Source organism: Sus scrofa, chromosome 5, assembly GCF_054392235.1.
Source record: "Sus scrofa isolate SSC_HxYL_T2T_F1_AM1 chromosome 5, Sscrofa_HxYL_maternal_Yorkshire_Landrace_v2.0, whole genome shotgun sequence".
NCBI lineage: Eukaryota > Metazoa > Chordata > Mammalia > Artiodactyla > Suidae > Sus > Sus scrofa.
The window spans coordinates 15075654-15097168 of NC_139387.1; the positions used below are offsets into that span (position 1 = coordinate 15075654).

At 46.8% G+C, this 21515-nt stretch overlaps 1 protein-coding gene and 1 long non-coding RNA gene across 5 annotated transcripts in view; both read right to left on the reverse strand.

Moving 5' to 3' along the window:
* ABTB3 (ankyrin repeat and BTB domain containing 3) overlaps positions 1-21515 on the reverse strand; it is a 315516-nt gene that overhangs the window by 257752 nt on the left and 36249 nt on the right. The gene's annotated exons all lie outside the window — the stretch shown is intronic.
* Positions 407-5939, reverse strand: LOC146403158 (uncharacterized). The gene is made up of 2 exons (XR_014803146.1): positions 1435-5939; positions 407-499 (listed from the first exon to the last, which is right to left on the reverse strand). It is a non-coding gene; the product is annotated as an uncharacterized LOC146403158 (long non-coding RNA).

The following is a 21515-nucleotide window of genomic DNA, read 5'->3' on the forward strand; positions in this document are numbered from 1 at the left end:
GGGGAGGCAGGGGGATTTCGTGTGGCAAGGTGGGTTCCTTGAGACGTGGAAGAGCAGATGGAGTTGAGCATGTAGAGGTGCATACGCAGGACTCACACACACAGAGACAAAGGAGGGCTCTTGAGCTTGGCCCCTGCCTACGGGAAGGTGAGAAGTAGGACCAGCAGAGAGACAAGCTGGGCTGTGATGCAGTCTCAACAGAGCCTCAGCCCAGCCTATCGGGTGTGCGGAAGCCAGAAGGACCCTCAAAGCTGTGCTGAGCAGGTGAGTGGGGGGGCTCAGCTTTTTTTTTTTTTTTTTTTAGTTATTGAAAGTAGAGTTGATTTATAATGTTGTGTCAGTGTTACCTGTACAATGAAGTGATTCAGTTATGCATATATAAATATATATATTCTTTTTCAGATTGTTTTCCATGATAGGTTATTTTTTTTTTTGTCTTTTTTTTTTTTTTTTTTTGCTATTTCTTGGGCCGCTCCCGTGGCATGTGGAGATTCCCAGGCTAGGGGTCCAATCGGAGCTGTAGCCACCGGCCTACACCAGAGCCACAGCAACTCGGGATCCGAGCCACGTCTGCAACCTACACCACAGCTCACGGCAACGCCGGATCCTTAACCCACTGAGCAAGGGCAGGGACCGAACCCACAACCTCATGGTTCCTAGTCGGATTCGTTAACCACTGCGCCACAACGGGAACTCCCATGATAGGTTATTATAAGACATTGAATATAGTTCCCTGTGCTCCACAGCAGGTCCTTATTTATCTTTATATATAGTAGTTGCAAGGGCTGCCTAGGGAGGGGACATGACTTCAGCCTGGATACTTTTTGAGCAGGGGCAATTTCCAAAGACGGCTGTGAGCCCAGGGCTGTCCCAGCAGCCCTCCCAATGGCGAGGAGTGGCCTTCAGTCCTGGAGGGTCCTGGGCAGCACGCCTCTGTGCCTAAGAGCCCTGGCCAGAGTCACTGACTCTTTTTCTCCATTGAAGAGCAGAGAACAGGGCAGTGGTTGGGCTGTTGGGCTCTGGAGTCAGGCAGGGCTGGGCTCCAAAGGAGGACCTGCCCCTTACACCTCTAAGCCCCTTCTCTGTAAACTGGGGCCACTGATAGGATCTCCACATTCAGCTGCTGTAGGACTGAATAAAACCACACACGCAGCTGGATACAGCACTCACTCAATAAAAGACAGTTGTGGTTACTATTACAAATCCACAATAGGGAGTTCCCGCTGTGGTTCAGCAGGTTACAAGCCTGACTAGTATCCATGAGGATGTGGGTTTGATCCCTGGCCTCGCTCAGTGGGTTAAGGATCCAGTGTTACCATGAGCTGTGGTATACGTTGCAGACATGGCTTGGATCCCTCATTCCTCTGGCTGTGGCTGTGGCGTAGGCCTGCAGCTACAGCTCTGATTCAACCCCTAGCCTGGGAACGTCCACACGCCATAGGTTTGGACCTAAAAAGGAAGAAAACAAACAAACAAACAAATGCATAACAGATGTGGACACTGCTTACTAAAAGCAAAAAACAAAAAAACAAACAAAAGAACCAAAAAAACCCCAAACCCACCATAGAGGTGGACACTGCGTACTTCAGCTCACAGCAGTCGTATTTGTGGTTCTTAGTCTCTCAGGGTCTGCAGCATACATGCGAATTCATCAGATCTTTATTCAGGGCCTACAGTTATATGCAGAGACCCACAGAGGTCCCAGGATCCATGAGAAAGGCGGGCCCTCGTGGAAGTGAATAGAACAAAAGAACCAACATGCTTGTAACACAGACCCGAGAGGAAGGAACATATAGCTTAGCTGGGCAAGAGGACAAAAGGGGCTGATTGGGAGTGGGGAGGTAGGGGAAGGGGAGGGCTATTTTGGACAGAATGATCAGGGAAGCACCTCTGGAGACAGAAGTGGGGATAGGAACCACGGGGTGTCTGGGGGATGCTGTCCTGGTGGTTGGAAGCTGCTTGTCATTCGGGAAATAGCAAAAGGGCCCCCGGCTTAGAAGGCGTGAACGAGGAGGAGGGCCCTGGGAATGACGAGGCAGTCAGGCTGGACCATCCAGAGCCTCGAGCTGGGCTCTTCCTCTGGGGGACAATGGGACAGATGCCCCTGGCAAGTTTTTAGCAGGGGAGCAAGACCGCTGAGGTGGCACAGGATTCCAAGACACAGGAAGAGAAGTCCATTAATAAAAATCTCCCTCTGGGTATATGTCAGCAGAGGGAGAAGGGAGGGGATCCCAGAGCTGTCAGGAGTCTCTCGAGAGCACCTGGCCCAGCTCCTCGCCTTCCAGCAACTCAGGGACGAATATCACCAGGTTGTGAATGTGGACTCCGAGCCCAGAGGCATCGAGAGATCTGCTGAGGGTCCCTGGCCAGAGAGAGGCAGAAGGGGGTCGGGGCCCCTCGCTCCCCCTCTGGGAGTGCTCCTCCAGCCCAAACCAAGGAACGGATGGGCCTTGGGGTTTGCTGCTGTTCTGGTCTCTTTTCAGGCAAACCCTAACACTAACACAGGTCCCTGTGTAAAGAAACATTGCAGGGAGGTTCCTCATTCACGGCAGCTGAGGTGCCAGTTAAATGGTTACTGGGGCCTCTACCCAGACTCTGTTCCAAACACCAGCAGAGGCCAGAAAGACTCAACCTTCCCCCAGAGCCACCTCATTCCTCTATTCAGGAGCATCGTGCAGGACCCAGGAGAGAAAACAGCCTGACTCTCAGGTGAGTTTGGATACCAGAGAGTTTCCGACGTGTGGAATAATTAATAATTCACCTTAGAGGGACTCTGCTCCTACGTGTTTCAAACGAGTGATGGCTGCAGAAAAAGCCTCAGAAGATTCAGGGCCAGAAGCCCAGAAGCCGCCAGCTTAAGTTCATCTTGACCCCACCAGGGCGCAGGAAGCAAAGGCTCTCTTGTTCACGTTCTGTACACTAAGCACCACTTGCAGGCGGGGGGAGTCAAGAATTTCCATCCCCCCAGCCTGGGAGGGGCTATAATGCCAGGGACACAGCGCCACGTGGGGAGGGTCCCAGCCCCAGAGGGTGAGGAGCGGGGAGAGGATGTGATCAAGGCCTCAGAATCTACCCCCCCACCACAGGGCCAGGCAGAAAGCACTGGCAGCTCCAGGAGGGGCCTGACAGGTGCAAGCAGCAGGGAGAGAAATGTAGGTTAGGCATCTAGGGCAGTTCTGAAGCTGGAGCCTGTCTGTCGGGAAGTCAGGCAGGGGCCATAGGAGATAGGAAGCAGAACAGGCAAAGGACCAAGCGGGCCTCAAAGCCTCTGATATGGAAAAGGAGCAGAGGGAGGAGAAGAAAGAGCTGCTCCCACGAAGCAGAGAGAGGGATGCTGGGGAGGCCGGCTGAGGAGTGACAGACACAGGGCTGAGGGGTACAGGAGCCGAGCATCCCTTCCTACCGTGGAGACACATGGAGACCCAAGACCGGGCTGCTGCCCCCGAGACTCACTAATAATTCCACGAAAAGTCCTCTCCACCAGAACGAATGCCTCCCTCCCATGCCTCCTGCGCTCCCTGCATGGACTCCACTCTAGCACATTTATCCTCTCTGACTTTTATTTGCTGGGTTGTGCACTCCATTCTCCCACGTATATTTATGGAGCATGAATAGGGCACTGGGCTGGGGGCTGTGAAGGATGCTGAGAGCTACATGATCATGACTCTCTCAAGGACGGACAGCTCAGGTGCCTGGGAGCCCAAGTCCCCGCTCCATCCCTTCCTGGCTGTGTGCCCTTGGGCGAATTCCTCCAGCGGTCTCCATTTCTGTTCTTGTTCTCTAGAATGGAGGGGCTTTGGGATGGGGATGGAGAATGGGGAGCCTGTAAGGGCAAACAGGGGTCACGTCGGGGCTTCTGCATAACATCATAATTGCCATTTATTGAGCACCTACTAGGAAGTGTCCAGAACTGTTGCAGATGCTTTATGGATATTATTCCTAAACCTTACCATTATCCCGCAACGTGGGAACTGCTCTCCATGCATACACATGCAACAGTCAACAGAAGTGACCTTGCATGGTGCTTGGCACATGGTAGGAGTGTGAATAAACACTGTTTGTTGTTGTTGTTGTTTTGTCTTTTTAGAGCCGCACCCATGGCATATGGAGGTTCCCAGGCTAGGGGTCGAATCGGAGCTGCAGCTGCCAGCCTAGACCACAGCCACAGCAACATGGGATCGCACCCACCCGTGTCTGCAATCTACAACACAGATCATGGCAATGCCAGATCCTTAACCCACTGACCGAGGCCAGGGATTGAACCCTCGTCCTCATGGATACTGGTAGGGTTTGTTAACCCCTGAGCCAGGACAGGAACTCCGAATAAACACTGTTAATTCATCCTCTCGATGTATATGCATGTTTACTCTATGCTAAATGTTTCTCGGCCAGTGGTTCTCAACCCAAGGTGACCTTGCCCCTCCCCCAGGGAACAGTCAGCAAAATCTGGAGAAGTTCTTAACTATCACGACTTGGAAGGGGGGCCGTGCTGCTGGCATATAGTGGGTAGAGGCCAGGGGTGCTGCCTGACATCTCACAAGGCACAGGGCAGCCCCCTCCACGGGGAGTTATCTGGTCCAAACTGTCAATAGGGCTGAGGCTAAGAAACCCTATCCAGGCCCAGGAGATCCCGCGCTGCAGCAAACAGACTGGGATTCCTGGAGCTCACATCCCAGACAGATCGTGGACAGATGTCAGGTTCATGTGCAGCCGTCTGTTGGTACAAGGGGCTAAAGACTAAAATACAGTTGGACAGGGGATAAGAGTGATGGGGTCACTAGGGACAGAAAGGGACATTGAGGAGAGACCAGGGGGGCCAGGGGCGTGAGGGCTGAACCCATAGCTCCCTGATGTGAAGGTAGAGGCCCCAGGCTGGGCACACACACATCTTCAGGTGAAACAGGAAGTGACTGCAGCTGGGACACAGGGAGCACAGAGCCAGTGGTCGGAGATGAGGTCGGAAAGTGACTGGGATGGTTCAGTAAGTCGTGTGGACCTTACGGCCCCGAGGGACAGTGCACTCCTTGAGGACACAGGTCATGCCCTCATATGCCACCTCTTGGTGCCATGCACTTGCCGGAACAAAGCTGAGGATGGTGCCAAGCTGACTTGTATTTTGGCTCAGGGCAGGCAGTTTCCTGTATTATGAAATTTGCATAAGACAAATTGTCCCCACTTTGTTCTGGTTGGGGGCAGGAAATGGGTTTAAGGGTGCTTTCAGTTTTCATTCTGTCATTGTTAGTTGGCTGTCATTCATTTCAAGAGAGAGAATACAATGATAAGTATGGCTGAGGCCTGAGTCACAAGACCAAGAGCTGCTTCTGAATGGAGTTTCTACATTGTCTTCTGAGGCCTAATGAGAAGACATATCCATTCATGGATCCAACAGGTAGTTATTAAAGACGAGCATACAGCGGAGCTGAGGTGCTGCACAAGAGGATCAAGCACAGATTCTTCTCTCCAGCAACTCATGGGGGTGGCAGAAAAATTAAAACAAATATCTAGTTAGTAATATAAGTTACAATGTACCAATCAAAGAGAATAAACAAAGAACGATGAAGAGTAGAGGCCTATGTATAAGGCAGGCTAGTGTATAACTTTCATCTCACCTGCCAACTCTGATCGACGGTGGTTGTCTAGAACAGTGTTAAGAAGGATTCTGAGGTCGCATATGAACTCCGTGAGAAAAAGTGCTCGGCTCAGTTACTTGGGTCTGCCACGAATAAAGAAGCCAGGTGGCAGGTGTTCCAAGTATTTTTGCCATCCGAGCTTAAATGGAGATCAAATAAGGGGAAATGTAGCTTTCGCAGTGAATTATAACCTTCCTTTCAATGCTTAACATAGAAATATAATTGATATGTTACACATTAAAGTGAAAATGGAGAAGCAGTAAAAAACTCGATTTCATACTGTTGAGTATATATTTATCTCTTCAACTCTAGGAGTATTTAAGAAATAAGAGAAAGAGCAAGGAATTTTTTGCTGCAAATGATGAACTCTAAGTAAGGCTCAGCCATGGTGTTACCACTTAAGATCCAGGGGCCGAGCTCTGGACTGAGGGTCCCTTCCCAGCCCACCCCCCCACCTCCTCTCTGCATAGCTCCACAGGAGAGGCCGTCTTGAAGGGCCTGGCAGGAGAGCCATGAAATCTCTTCCGAGAACTGGATTTGCCTGTCAAATCCTTCTTTCCCCGGGGCCTGGCCAGACAGGCAGAGCAAGACATCCTGCTCCTTCCTGCCCGGGGCCCTCACAAGACTGGTCAGCAACAGGTTTGGGGCCAACTTCCTAAGTCTCCTTTCTCTAGGGTTCTTTTTTTTTTTTTTTTTTAAAGGGCCACACCCGAGGCACATGGACGTTCCCAGGCCAGGGGTCGAATTGGAGCTATAGCTGCCAGCCTATACCACAACTCACGGCCACACTGGATCCCTGACCCACTGAGCAAGGGCAGGGATCAAACCCAAGTCCTCATGGATACTAGTCAGATTCATTTCCGCTGCACCACAATGGGAACTCCCTACTTTCTCTGAGATTCTGTTCATGGCCCTTTTTTCAGGCTATTGGAAGAACTTCTGCTTGGCAAAAGCAGCCCACAGATGGGATTTTGTCTGATTCTGACACAATAAAGCTCCAGAATGATCCTCCCGCTTGCCAGTCAATCTGGGATTGAGCCAAAGGCAGGTCCCAGGATCCGGAGAGAGATGGAATTGCTTTATTAATATCGCCAAGCACAGGGGGAGAGTGTTCCGGATCTGCTGTGCCAGCAACACCTCAAAACACAAACAATGGGAAGGGAGGGGCGGAGGATGAGGAAGGGCGGGGGATCCCCTGGGGCGCACCCTCTGGGGGCAGCTGTACTGGCAGGAGGTGGGCACCTCTGTTGCTCAGGGTGCCAGGTCAAGAGGAATCGCTGTGTCCTCTCACCTAGAGTGACAGCCCTCCAGGGCTCAGGAAAGAAGGGGACAGAACAGAGCTGCAGCTGAGGCATCAAAAGCTTGAATCACACAAGTTCAAAAAAAAAAAAAAAAAAAAGTCCTGTTTTGAAAGGCAGCCAAAAAAGTACCTTCACAGAGCCAGCTTTGTGCCACCTTTAAACCAAACTATTTCCAGCCGCACAGGCTGAGCAGCCCCACTAGGCTGCCCAGCCCAGAGCCTGGCTGTGAAGCCTTCCGTGCTGCTCTCAAATCTGCAGCCCAGGGACCTGGCTTCATTTTGTTTCTATTTTTGTTTTCATTTCAGGAGAAAGGGCTGAGAGGGGAAGGGGAGTCAAACAAGAATACTACATGTTCTTGAAGCCCACATGCAAAAACAGCCGGGCTAGATGAGCAGTCTGATGTTCAATGTCCCCAGCCAAGCCTCTGTCCTGCACCAGGCCCTTGTCACAGAGCCTCGAGGGGCTGGACAGAGCAGGTGCTCCATGAAGATCTTGGTGGTGCCCCGAGAGGTGCTGGTGAGAAGGCCAACGGAAGCTTTCGTGAGCCCACATGGGCCACCAATGGGGACACCAGAAATAAGTGAATGCAAGCCATCGATTTGCAGGTGGTGGCAAATTTGACATTTGAGGGACTAGAGGTAACGCATTTATACCCACACCTTGGTGAGGCCTGGGGAAATAGCACAGAGCACGTTCAAGTCAGTGGCTGAGATGAATGGATAAAGAAGATGAGGTCTACAGATGCAATGGAACACTACTGAGCCATAAAAAAGAATGCAATAATGCCGTCTGCAGCAACATGGATGCACCTAGAGATGATCAGACTTAGTGAAGGAAGTCAGAGAAAGGCAAATATCACATGATGTCACTTACAGGTTGAATCTTAAAAAAATGATGCCAATGAGCTTATTTAAAAAAAACAGAAATAGTGGAGTTTCCCTTGTGGCTCAGCGGGTTAAGAACCTGACATAGTCTCCATGAGGATGCCAGTTCGACCCCTGGTCTCGCTCGGTGGGTTAAGGGTCTGGCGTTGCTGCAAGCTGCGGCATAGGTCAGAGACGCTCGGATCCCGTGTTGCTGTGGGGTAGGCCTGCCACTGTAGCTCCAATTTACTCCCTAGCCCAGGAACTTCCATAAGCCACAGGTGCAGCCTTAAAAAGAAAAAACAAACAAACAAACAAAAAACGGAAAGAAGAGTTCTCTGATGGCCTAGTGGTTAAGGACCCAGTATTGTCACTGCTGTGGTATAGGTTTGATCCCTGGCCTGGGAACTTCTGATGCCACAGGTGCAACCAAAAAAAAAAAAAAAAAAAAACCAAAAGCAAAACCAAAATGCCAGAAATAGACTCACAGACATAGAAAACAAATCAACAAATGTATGGTTACCAAAGGGGAAAGGGGGTGTGGGAGGGTGAGAGATAAATTAGAAGTTTGGGATTAACAGATACATACTAGTCTATATATAAAATAGGTAAACAACAAAGACCTCCTGCATAGCACAGGGAACTACATTATATAATAATCTATAATGGAAATGAATCTGAAAAAGAATATATTTTCTATATATAAATATAAAACTCAATCACCTCACTGTATACCTAAAACTAACACAACATTGTAAATCGACTCTACTTCAATTAAAAAAAAAAAATTTAAGTCCTTGATGGTGATGATCAGAGAGGAAATAACATTTATTGAGTGTTATGCATTTTTATATTTTATAGCATTTAATTTTTACAACAATCCTAGGAGGTGCATATGATCATTCCTGTTTTGCAGATGAAGAAACGAAGGCTCAGTGGGTTTGAGGAAGTTGCTTAAGTTCATGTGGCTGGGAAGTGGTGGAGCCAGGGCTGAGAGCAGGTTCATCTGGCCCCAAGACCCCTGCTTGTTTCACTATGCCTCCCCACCTCTCAGCGGTACAGGAAATTGTCAAAACTCCCTTGCTCAGAACACAATACACAAATTGTGCAAAGCAAAAGGCTCATGTGCTTTCGTTCGAATGGTAAGGTTCAGAGAGCTCAGAAGAGAATTAAAAGCTCAGAAACAAACTCATGCACAGAAGAACTTAATTTAGGATAAAGGTTGCCTCTTATATCCATGGAAAAAGAACGAATTCTTCAATAAGGTTGAAAAAAACTGACTCAGTAAATGAATCTGGATCCCTCCCATACACCATATATAAATGTAGGTTCCAAAGGAATAAAAAAAATAAATGTGGAGGGAAAAAAAAACCATAAAGCTAACAGAAGAAAATACGAGACTATTTCTGTGAACTTAGGGTATAGAAGGGCCTCTTAAATATATCTCCATGTCACAAATCATAAAGCAAACAAACCAACAAACAAACAAAAAAAAACCTTGATGGATTTGATTCCATCAAAATGAAAGGCTTCTGTTGAACGAAAGGCACTATAGGCAAAGTTAACAGAGAAGTGGCATGACTGCAGAAGATACAGATATTTGCAATGTCTATATCTGGGTTAACATTTAGCTACTAGCTACCCAAGAAACACCAATAAATCAACATGAAAAAACAGGAAACACAACAGAAAAATGGTCTGTGAATATGAATAGGCTGTTCACAAAAGTGGAAACTAGAATGTTAGCATGCTCAACAGATATCTAGAAAAGGCTCAATTCACTGGAATGAGAGAAATGAAAATGAAAACAATTATGAGAAAACAATGTCCTCTTTATACCCAAAAGATTGGCAAAATCGGAATGCTGGGTGATACTAAAGGTTGGAGAGGACATGGGTAAATGGTCACCCACACACTGCTGGTGGGAGACTGGATTGGCATAGCCATTCTAGAGACTCATCTGGTAGTGATTATTGAAATTAAGTATGTATAAACCCTGCAACCCAGTGAACCCATGCTGGGGAATAGAATTCAGAGAGATGCCTGCACAGATCTGCAAGGGGACAGGCAAAAATATTCATGACAGCACTACCTGGTAGTGGGGAAGTGGAAGCAACCAGTTGCCCAACACTAAAGAATGGATGGGTACCTACAATGTGGTCGTTATTAGCACATTTCATCAATTATTTCCAGTTTTACTCCTTCTAGGCTCATAGTAGGATTGGACTTCTCACCTCTCATGGAATCGAGAATGGCCATGTGACTTGTTTTGGCCACTGTGGCCCCCTGTGCCATTTGCCAGCTTCTGGACAGAGCCTTTACGAGCCAGTAAGTGACTTGCCACTTTCTCCTGTCCTTGCCGTGGTAAATGGTGGAGGTTCCATCAGCCTATGACCTGAGTGAGATGCGAAGCCACATTCCCACTCACCTGATGGACTTGCAGTATGGCCAAGCAGAAAACCTTTATCATTTTAAGTCATTAAGAATTTGATGCCATTGCTATACCATCCTTTCTGGGTTGATAAAAGTGTGCAGGTGTTAGAAGCAATCAACTAGATGTACAGACAACAACATGGACAGATCTTAGAACCAAACTGAGAACAGAGGTGAAAGTGGTAAGAACAGAACAAGCTCCTGCACAGGATCCTTTCTATAATTCATTAATACACACGCAAAGCAATGCTGTATCTTTTACAGACACATACTCTTTGAGGACATATACCAAACACCTTAGATGGGTACATATAGGGGGGTGGAGATCACAGATGAAGAGGAAATAAAAGAAGACAGAAACTTGCATCGATCATGAGGAAACGTCTGTAAACTTATGAGTAGAAATTAGCTCCCCATTATATCTGAGCTCCAAAAAGACAAGGCGAGAGGTGTAAATAACTTTCTTAAGTGGACATCATGATGCATTTTATGCCAATCGGTCTTTGTGCCAATCACACGGGAAAGCACAGACTTTCCCTTTCCCCACCAAGCTGCAGTTAACCCAGAAAGGGTTTCATCTCACAAGGTCACCATGCTTCCTTGGTACAAAGATTACAGCCACTGCAGCTACCACCAACATCCTGTATCGCTGCGATCTAAGGAAAGGTGTCTGCGTGAGGCGACAGAGCAGCAAGCAAGGGGACTAGAGAGGCAAGAACTGAATGCACCAACCAGTGGCTTTGATAGGCTCTGTCCCCCAGTTTGGGACGGGATCCCAGCTCATGAGAGGATCTCAGCTGAGAATAAATGGCTAGCCAGAATGGCTGAGTGGGCAAGCTAGCAAGTCCTGCTCAGGTCCACACCTGCAGGAGATGATGCAAGGCTTTCAGCCGGAATTTACTGGGTTCTGGGAGGACGTGCAGTTCAAGAGTAGGCTGGCATGAAAATCCACTACGTAGACATGTTATAGCAATGACTGTGCAAGACACACTGGAGAGACAAACTGAGCTCAGCCCAGACCATTCACCAGAGAGGGTCCTTGCCATCAGTTCCTTTCCTTGGTGTAGTATAAAGAGGCTGGGCTTGGAGTCAGGTAGACCTGGGGCTGAATTCAGGGGGTGCCCCAGCAGGAAGCTGTACATCTCTTTAGCAGACTGTTGGCTCTCTGGGGCAGGGACCAGGAAGATTATTTGACTTCATATCTCCAGCACCTCATCAAATGTTTACTGAATGAATAATATAATGAATGAGTGAATTAGTTAATTGATTAACAAATGAATTTTTCTTCCAATGATCTCTATTTTACACATCTTCTTCTCCCCCAGGCATCAAATTAACTCATGGCATTGAGTTATGCCTTGCATCCTGTCAGGCACACAGCAGTAGCTAATAAATATTTGCTGAATTGAACTGAACTATTTATATGCCTTGTATTCCTTCTCCTTTAGAAATCACCAACTTGGATAAATACATTTATTTTATTTGCGCCCCCTTACCCGAATGTAAATAATAGTAATTCCTTTCCATTGTCAAACATACGATCCAAGATTCTTTCATATTCGTTATCAAGGTTAATCCTTATATAAACGTTCATTTATTAGGCTCTTTACATAGATAAGTAGGATATGGCTCAAAGAAGGTAAGTCATCAACCCACAGTTTTCTGGAATGCAAGCTAATCCATGTAAAAGAAACAAGAGAACTAGAAAATCACCAGTTTGCATAATAATGGACCCAGGTTAAGGACCATCAACAGCGGCTAAGACTTCCGGCAAGGGGCGGGGGGAGATTGTTGGAAAAGAAGATATTCATGTGCTCTCAAAATATGCCTCACAGATGAATAGTTACAAGGCGAAAGTGTGTCTTGAGCTCTTGCTGCCTTAACAAGAAATCGAAGGCAATTTCTCCAACTGCGGGACAGCCCCAAGCTCTGTGCTCCCAAAGGGAGGCATTCACCAGCACACGGTAACACCCGTGGGTGTTCCTGCCAAACGTGTGTCATTTCACGCGAACCACAAGGAAACCGTCAGACAAATCCAGAATGTGGGACCTTCTACAAGACGCACCGTCTGTTTTGCTTCGATAACAGTCTGTCACGAAAACATAAAAAGGCAGGGGAGCTGTTCTAGATGTAAAGGGGCTTAGGAGATCTAGCCATCGAACGTAATGCATAGGTTCCTAGATTTGTTAAAAGTTATAAAAGTCATTCTCGGGCCATTTCAGGAAAGTTAAATGACGACTGAATAGCAGATGACATTACTGAATTAATATTAATTTGCTGAGGCATGTTAATATTATTGTATTAATGTTAAAACTCTTGATTGTGATAATGGTCCTATAATTACAGAGAAGACTGTCCATGTGGTCAGGACAGGCAGCCAAAGCATTTGGGGTGAAGATTAGGGATGTAGTGTCATGATAACTGAATCTTGCTTTTAAATGGTTCAGCAAAACAGAAGTGAGGGTGTGTGGGGAGGTGTGGTGTGTACGTGTAAAGAGAGAGAAAGGGGAAGAGGGCATACAAATGGGACAAAATGCCAACGGTTGGCGAATCAAGGTAAAGATAAAGGGTTATACAGGTATTCACTGTACTAGTCTTTGATTTTTCTGTAGGTTTGAAATTTCTCTCTCTCTCTCTCTTTTTTTTTTTTTTTTTGTTTTTTTTGTTTTTTTTGTTTTTTTTGTTTTTTTTTGCCACACCTGCACCAGGTGGAAGTTTGCCGGCCAGGGATCATACCCAAACCACAGGAGTAGCCAGAGCCACAACAGTAACAATGCTGGATCCTTAACCTGCTGAGCCACCAGGGGAGTCCTGAAATTTTCCAATTAAAAGAAAGTTGGGAGGAAAACATGGATGTTCTGATTTTAAGTCTAAGGATTACCCGGGACACAGACTCACCCCTACAGGAGGCCTTTGCTATACAAGCAACCTCTGCAGGACTATCATCATCCTTTTCTAGCCAGAAGGAATAATCAGTCATTCAGGTATATGGGGGTTGCGTTCCTTTTCATTCATTAGAAGAATCTTTTCTGTTGATAGGATAACAATACGTCCTTAATATGGATTATAAAATGAAGTCTATTTTCCACCCCATTTTCATTTTAATAGTAAAACATATTTGCTAAATATACCAATTAAAGGTTGAAGAAAAGGCCATACTTCACTGGTTAAGCTGCATTTGCACTCATTTGGTTGCTAGTTAAAGGTTTAAGAGAGACGGCAGCTGTCAGGCAGGAGGGCTGCCCTCCTCTCCCTGCCCTCTCCCCAGCAGGCATGACTAATCAATCACCAAGCCTTTTCCACAGCTTCCAATGGTACCCTGCAGAGTTTCCTGGTGGTAAGGTTTTCCTTTTTCCCTTTCCTCTTCATTCTTTTTTTAAAAAAAGACATTAGAGGAGAAGGAAAATATTCACTCTTCTCTTCCTAGGAGACTCATTATATCCAAAGAGCTTCTGTAAGATGTTTTCTCTGGAAAATAGTTCTCAAGGTCCTTGATTTCCTCCTGTGGTTATTCATTCAGTCATCAGCTGTTAACTGCCTACTGTGTGCTGGTGTCTCGAGTGCCAAGATGAATGAGATCCAGGTCTCCCCTCAAAGGCTCACTAAAGATACTGCCAGGGGGTTCGAGTGGGGCACAAAGCAAGGAGTGGCCAGCTGGCTGGGAAGAGGAGGAGAGGGCTTCAGAGAGGAGGTGGCACGTTCTCAGGAGCCTTCTAGAAGACCGAATATGGAAAGCTGCTGGTGGCAGCCATGTCATCAGGGATGGGTGGTGTGTTTGCACGATGCATAGTCCTCACTCAGGCTTCATCAGATTCCACGGGTACCTGCAGGCACCTCAGCCAACTCCTGGTCAGTCTCAGTGTGAGCGAGTTGCTGGCTGCCAGTATTCCTTCAGAGGCAGTCTAATTCCATGAATGCTACTTGTTTGTGAGGGAGGTCTAACCTTTTCTTTTGTGGTGGGTCAATTCACTGCAGCAGGTGGAACAGGCAGTTGTCTGTTGAGATGTGTGCAGTGTTGAGCTGGACCCACCCAAGGTTGTGAGACAGCTCCCTCCTTGATGTCTGCAATTCCATCCCATCATGGGAACAGCACCGTGTTAAGAGGACATGGTAGGACAGGGGAGGGTGATGGAAACCAGCATTTACTGAGCAGCTGCTAGGCACCCACGCTGGTGGATATTTATATCAGTTCATGTAGCCCTTAGCAAACTGGGGAAGCAAGAAAGAAGTGAACACATCCCAAAGAGAAGTTCCCGTCGTGGCTCAGCAGAATCGAATCTGACTACTATCCATGAGGGTGCAGATTCGATCCCTGGCCTCGCTCAGTGTGTTAAGGATCCAGCATTGCTGTGAGCTGTGATGTAGGTCACAGACTCAGCTTGTATCTGGCGTTGCTGTGGCAACAGCCATCTGCTACAGCTCCAATTTGACCCTTACCCTGGGAACCTCCATATGCCACAGATGTGGCCCTAAACAAACAAACAAACAAAATGAAAATATCCCAAATGGCTCTCCTACAGCCAGGTCAGGATCATAATCTACCATTACTATTATTATTGTTATCATTATCATTATCATTATTATTTGTGTTTTAGGGCCTCATGTGTGGCTTATGGAAGTTCCCAGTCTAGGGGTTAAATCAGAGCTGCAGCTGCCCACCTACACCATAGACACAGCAATGCAGAATCCGAGCCATGGCTGCAACATACACCACAGCTCACTGCAACGCTGGATCCTTAACCCACTAAGCAAGGCCAGGGATCAAACCTGCATTCTCATGGATACTAGTCTGTTTCATTACCCCTGAGCCACAGTGAGAACTCCTACAATCTGGCATAATTATGAAGCAGGGGGAAAGAAGAGGGCAAAAAAAGATATGTTTTGGTGTTTACTCTGTGTTTTAAGTGTCCACGTATGTGATGGGAAAAGCTCTAGAAAGTTAATTTTTTATTCCCATTTTGCAGATGAGCAACCTGAGGGTTCAGGAAATTGTTAATCCTTATCCCGTATTATCTCTATAAGCCACTTTCCCCTAAATGTCTTTGCCACTAACAAAGCGGTATAAAATAATGCCGCTGCATCACTAATTGGCTGTGAGGCAATGTTTCCATAAAAGATAAAATAATGAAAAATAGGGGTATTAGAAAAGGACATAATGGAAAATGAAGAACAAAATTACAAAGACGACCCCAGAGGTCAGAGAGTCCAGGAAAGGTTAAATCATCTCATCATCACACTCCTTCAATAGGTGTTGGTCCTGAGATTCAGATGAAGTCCACCTGACTCTAAGCCCATGTTCTCAAACACTACTAATATTACCTTTCAAATGTGTGCCATCTACTAAGTGCCAGGACACTAAAGCAAACCCACTACCTCCCAGGGAAGTCTGTTTGGGCTTCTGAACATGCGGAAGTTATTCTTTAGGCCAAATCTCAAAAGAAAGAAAAAAACAGCCTCAATTAAAATTAAAATTAGGAGTTCCCATCGTGGCTCAGTGGAAACAAATCTGACTGGCATCCATGAGGACAAAGGTTCGATCCCTGGCCTTGTTCAGTGGGTTAAGGATCCGGCATTGCCAAGAGCTGTGGTATAGGTCGCAGACACAGCTCGGATCCCCCATTGCTGTGGCTATGGAATAGGCCAGCAGATATAGCTCTGATTCAACCCTTAGCTTGGGAATCTCCATATGCCATGGGCGTGGCCATAAAAAGACAAAAAAAAATTACATTTTGGCAGTGCCAGCCTTCAGCAACGATAGCTTACACTTATTTCATGCTTCTTTCTAACAGGCACTATGCATATGCTGGTGGACATCCTGCTGCCCATCCATATTCCTGGTTTCTCTGCTTCCGGGCCCTTTCTGCCACCTTGAATTTATGCATCGCCAGGCAGTTTGCTTTCCCCCATGAAATACAAGCAGAAGTGATTTGTGTCACTGCCTGTCGAAGCCTTTGAGAGCCAGGACATAATTCCCTATCATCTGTCTTCTCTGCTGTACCAAGCATGGAAGCCGGATGCTATGAGGGAGCTGTACAACTGAAGCAGCCTGGAATGTGTTGAGCCAGCCACAATGGGAATCATCCAGTTCTTTGGAGGGCTTTGCATGAGTGAGAAATAAATGTTGGTTGCATCAACCTTCTGAGATTTGGGATTCGTTACTGCAGCATAACTTAGCCCATCCTGACTAACAGTCATTGAATCCTTCTAACAACTATGATGGGGGTGCTGTGTTATGCCCATTTTATAGACAAGAAACTAAAGCACAGAGAGGCTAAGTAACTTGCCAAAGATCACACAGCGAGTAAAAGGTAAAGTTGGCTGTGAACCTCAAGAATGGAAACTCCAGAACCCATGTTCTTCGTCATTATCTCATATTTCTTCACTAACATTTTTACCAATCAGATATACTGATGCATAAGCATCAAGGTCTATAAGTTTCCTGGTAAACCTCAGCCAATGTTTAAAGAATAAAAGAATTATAAGCACATACAATTAAAGAAACACCAAAACCGCTTGCTTAAAAAACAAAAAAGCCTAGCTTCTGCTTGTAAAGCAATTAAAACTGAACATGGGTTACCATGGAGGTGACTGTTCTTTGGAGAATTGCCTGGAACAATGGAAAACCACTTAAAGAAAAATTCAGTTTCTCTTTCTTTACCCAATTCCTTAGAGTTTACCCCAAAGGGCAATAGACACAATTAAAAGTATAATTAGTGTTCTCACCCCATCCCCACGAATTACATGTTTTCTTTCTAATTGAAAATAATTTTCTTTAACAGGTTCATTATTTTCTGCCTAAATCAAAGCAAATCCTTAATGAGTTGCAGAGATCTTAAGATAAAACGGAATCATCAGAAACCTCACGTTGTGAACTTGCGTGTGTCTCTGAGTCCTCTGTGAAGCAAGGACACTTGTCAAGGTCCCCGTGTGCAGTCCATCATAATCGCTGCTCCTCATAATCTAGGATGCTTGGTTAAAGTGGTCCTTTCCAAAGCAATTTAGTGAATTTCATGGGCACAGGGCCGGTCAGAAGGTCTGCCAGGGAGGGGCATGCCATTTCAACCTGGGGACACTCACAAGCTGGCAGGTCTGGCTCTCAGCTGACTCTCCCTTTAAGTTGAGGGGCTGTCGACCTTTCAAAGGTCAGATGACACTGATGGTGGAAGAAAGATTCATAGTGACTGATAATGACGGACAGGCTGCCTGGGTTCAAATCCCAGCTCCTCTGCATACCAGCTAGGAGATATCTGGGACATAGCGCTTAATTCTCTAAGCCTGTTTCCTCATTTACGAGATAGACATGGCCAGAATATTTTCGTTGTTAGAAGGATCAAAGGAGAAGATGCATGCAAAAAGCCTAGTGTAAGACTCCATACAAATTAGCTATCATTTTTATAATTATACCAGAGAACGCTTACAACCCTCTCTTGTTGTTCCCTGGCAGGTGGAGGGACATCATTTATATAACACTCTTGGCTTTTCTTTACTCTCTTACTTACTCCCTCTCTGGGGAGGTAGAATGACTCATCTGGTTAGTGAGTTTGGGAGGAGGAGCTGGGCAGGCAGAGTTCAGCTCCTCCTCCCACCTTCGCCCAGGAAGCCAGCTGCCCACAGGAAGAGAGCCTCTGCTGAACTCCTGCTCTGCCACAGTTTCCCAGGGCGAGGTCTGCGATCTGCTAGCATTGCCCGCGAGTCACAAGTAGGTGCTTACCCATGATTAATTGCAGGGTCCAACAGTAGGAAGTCCTTTGTAGCTGCACATCTAAGTCATGTTCTCTAACTAGTCTTTTTTTTTTTTTTTCCTGCTTTTTAGGGCTGCACTTGTGACATATGGAGGTTCCTAGGCTAGGGGTCAAATTAGAGCTGTAGCCAACAGCCTACGCCACAGCCACAGCAATGCTGGATCCTTAACCCACTGAGCGAGGCCAGGGATTGAACCTGTATCCTTGTGGATACTAGTCGGCCACAATGGGAACTCCTCCTAACTAGTCTTGAACCGTAATAATAGCAGTATTTTCATCTCCATCTCCCCACCATAGCCTATTGTCCACCTCAGCTACACTAGAACCAGTGTACAGAAGGAGGCGCTATTTGCCGGATTCCTTCCCACCTCAACAATTGTCACTGCGATCTTTCTGTTGGGCATTCAAGGCCTTTGATGAGCTGGCTGGTCAAACCCAGCACCCACATTTAGGAATTTAACCCTAGGATATAATCAATCACATATGAAAAGTTTTACTACAGGGGCAATTCATGACAGAACTGATTACAGCATCAAAAAATGAGAAACAACCTAAATGTCCAACATTGGGGACTCGACCATAAGATACAACGTCATACAACCATTCAAAGCGAAGCTGTCAGAGGGTATGTAACACTGGTGTATATAAAACAGATCAGTAAACAAGGACCTACTGTAGAGCACAGGGTAATTTACTCAATACTATGTAATTACCTATATGGGAAAAGAATCTGAAAAGGATCAGATATGTGTATATGTATAACAGATGCTTTGCTGTACACATGAAATTAACACAACTTTCTAAGTCAACTATACTCCAGTAACACTTCTTCTTTTTAAAAAAAAAAAAAAGAGTATGTACTTACAGTAAGATGTTCATAATGTGGTAAGTGGACAAAGTACAGAACAATATATGCATTATGATGCCATTTTTTCAGGAAAACATGAAATGTGTAAAAACATTTGGAAAGGATATACAACAGGCTGTTAACGCTTTTTACCTCTCAATGGTGAGATGGTGGGTCATTTAAATCTTTTCTTTTATCGCTTATGTAAATGCTCAATTGCCCCCCAAGGTACATGTATTTCCTTCAAATTAAGAAAAGAAGGTATTTTTCATTTTTCAAAAAGCCACGTGCGCAGTGGCTGACCGAGAGAACTCAGCCTGTACTCCTTCGCCTCTGATGGGCCTGGCCCCTCTGTGGAAACAGAGCCATCAGGCAAACAGGACTGTACTCAGATCGTCCAGGGTCTTCCCTGACTTTTGTGTTGAGGATCTGGTTGTTCCGACTCTGTTCTGAAAGCAGTGGGGGCAGAGTTCTGCAGGAGCCCCGTGGCTAGGGGAAGGGACTGGCCAGGGGGAGACGGTGACCCCAGCAAGGAGCTTAGAACTGCCTGGAAACAACTATCAGGAACTGGGCACCTGGGACCCTGGGGTCTTCACTGCCAAGGTGAACATCCCAACGTAGCATGGCATGTGAGGCCTTTGGATCTGGACCCCACTGACTCGGCTCCAAACACAAAATTCTTGCCACTCCTCAAGTGGTCCAGCCCCTAGTCCCTCTGAGCCCCTAATGAGGTGTTTCTTCTCATCATCCTCCACCTCTTTCTGAAGCACTCCTGCACCACCAACATGCCCTACACCCACCCACACCCCCTAACGCTCCCTACATCCACCCACACTGCCTGTATCCTGGACATCGATCCAGCAGCACTGTTCCCTCGGTGCTAGAAAGCTCAGAGCCTATGGGGACAATGTGAAAGGCAGCAGGTGCCCAGCAGTCCATCCAGAGGACCCACAGGAACCCCATATGCACCCATCTGGCAGTCACATCCCCCTTCTAGGTCCTGGTCTTTTCTGACAAATCTGGGGACAGGACCAGACATCCTCAACTCTCCACCCCCACAGTCAAGGATCCCAGCACCAAGGCGCTGGCCCATGCATCCCAGCCTCCTAGCTTCTGTCCCTCGAAGTCGCCTGACCTCAGCTTGTGCACAGGCACAGCATCTGACTTTTTTTAATTAGACTGAATGTCATCACCCAGACATGAAGATGATGGCATTTCCTGTGGTGCGGAGGATGGGGGCAGGTCAATGAGAATGACCCCTTCTGTTTTCTACCACACACTGGAGGAAACAGCAGACCCTGCTGGTCTGGAGTCTAGATACGGGGGCTCTCACGTTTTCATGAGCATCAGAATCCCCCAGGAGGGATTGCCTAAACAAAGACTGTGGACTCTACCCCCAGAGTTTCTGACGCAGTGGATCAGGGGTGGGGCAGAAACTGCACTTTGAGAACCTGTGTTCTGGAGAGAATTCCCACCCCTTTGGCCCCTTACTTGCTTGAACTCCTAGCCTATACTTTCCCTTGTTCCACTCACAATTCTTCACACATGCCAGGCATGTTCCTGCCTCAGGGCCTTTGCACATGCTGTTCCGCTGCCTGGAGGGCCCTTCCTCTGTTATCTGTACAGTTCATTCCTTAACCTCTTTGAAGATCTTTACTAACATATCACTCTCTTGGAAGTTCCCGGGTGACATAGCATGTTAAGGATCCGGCGTTGCTGCAGGTGTGGCACAGGATGCAACTGAGGCACAGGATGCAGTTGAGGCACAGGTTCAATCCCTGGCCTGGGAACTGCTGCATGCCATGGGTATGCCCCCCCTCCCCAAAAAGTCATTGTCTCAATAAGGCTTTCCCATCACCCTATCTAAAATCACAATCTCCCAACATTTCCTATCCCCATTCCCTGCTTTATTTTTCTCTAGAGCGCTTATCCCTACATAACATACGATATATTTTATTCATTGATTTTTTTTTTAGTTTAAAAACATTTTTACTTTAAAATGTAACACTTTTTTCATTAATTTTATTTACTTCTGCCTCCCCATCAGAGCGTGGGCCCCATGAGGGCAGGTGGATTTGTCTGTTTACTGCTGTATCCCAGACCTCTATCTGGTATATTGTAGGTAATCAAGCATTTGAGGAAGTAAGAGAGAGAAGGGCCAAGGGAGAGAGGGAAGGAGGGGGGAAGTGTGGGGAGGGAGGAAGGAAGCACAGAAGGAAGAAAGGAATGTCACAGACAGGTAATATTCTTGTCACAGTGGTCCATCGACAACGTGGGTGCTGACTTTATTTTGCTGAGTAAGTTCTTTAACATCGACTACCACCTCCTATCCCTTCAGGGCCCCACAAGGTGGACCAGAGGCTGCTGAGCACACGGCAGCCTGAGTTGGACGATACACAGCCCACGTGATGCCACACAGTGCTCTGCGCACCCTCGGTTTCATGAAAGAAAGGCCCTTTTAGCCCCAGTGCTTTTCAAGTATCAGAGAACAGGCTGTAGCGTTCACTTCAAATACCAACTCAGAAAGCCTGGGGCACTGGGAAGCCAAGTTCACCTCCAGGACGCCCACCATGGGCAGCTGGTGGGAATGGAGCACCCATGTGCCACGCATTCGCCATCCTTGCAGAAGATGCCCCATACATGTCGTTTGAATTCCTGAAGGGCATTTGCCTGTTGAATGTGCCCATAATATGCTGGCC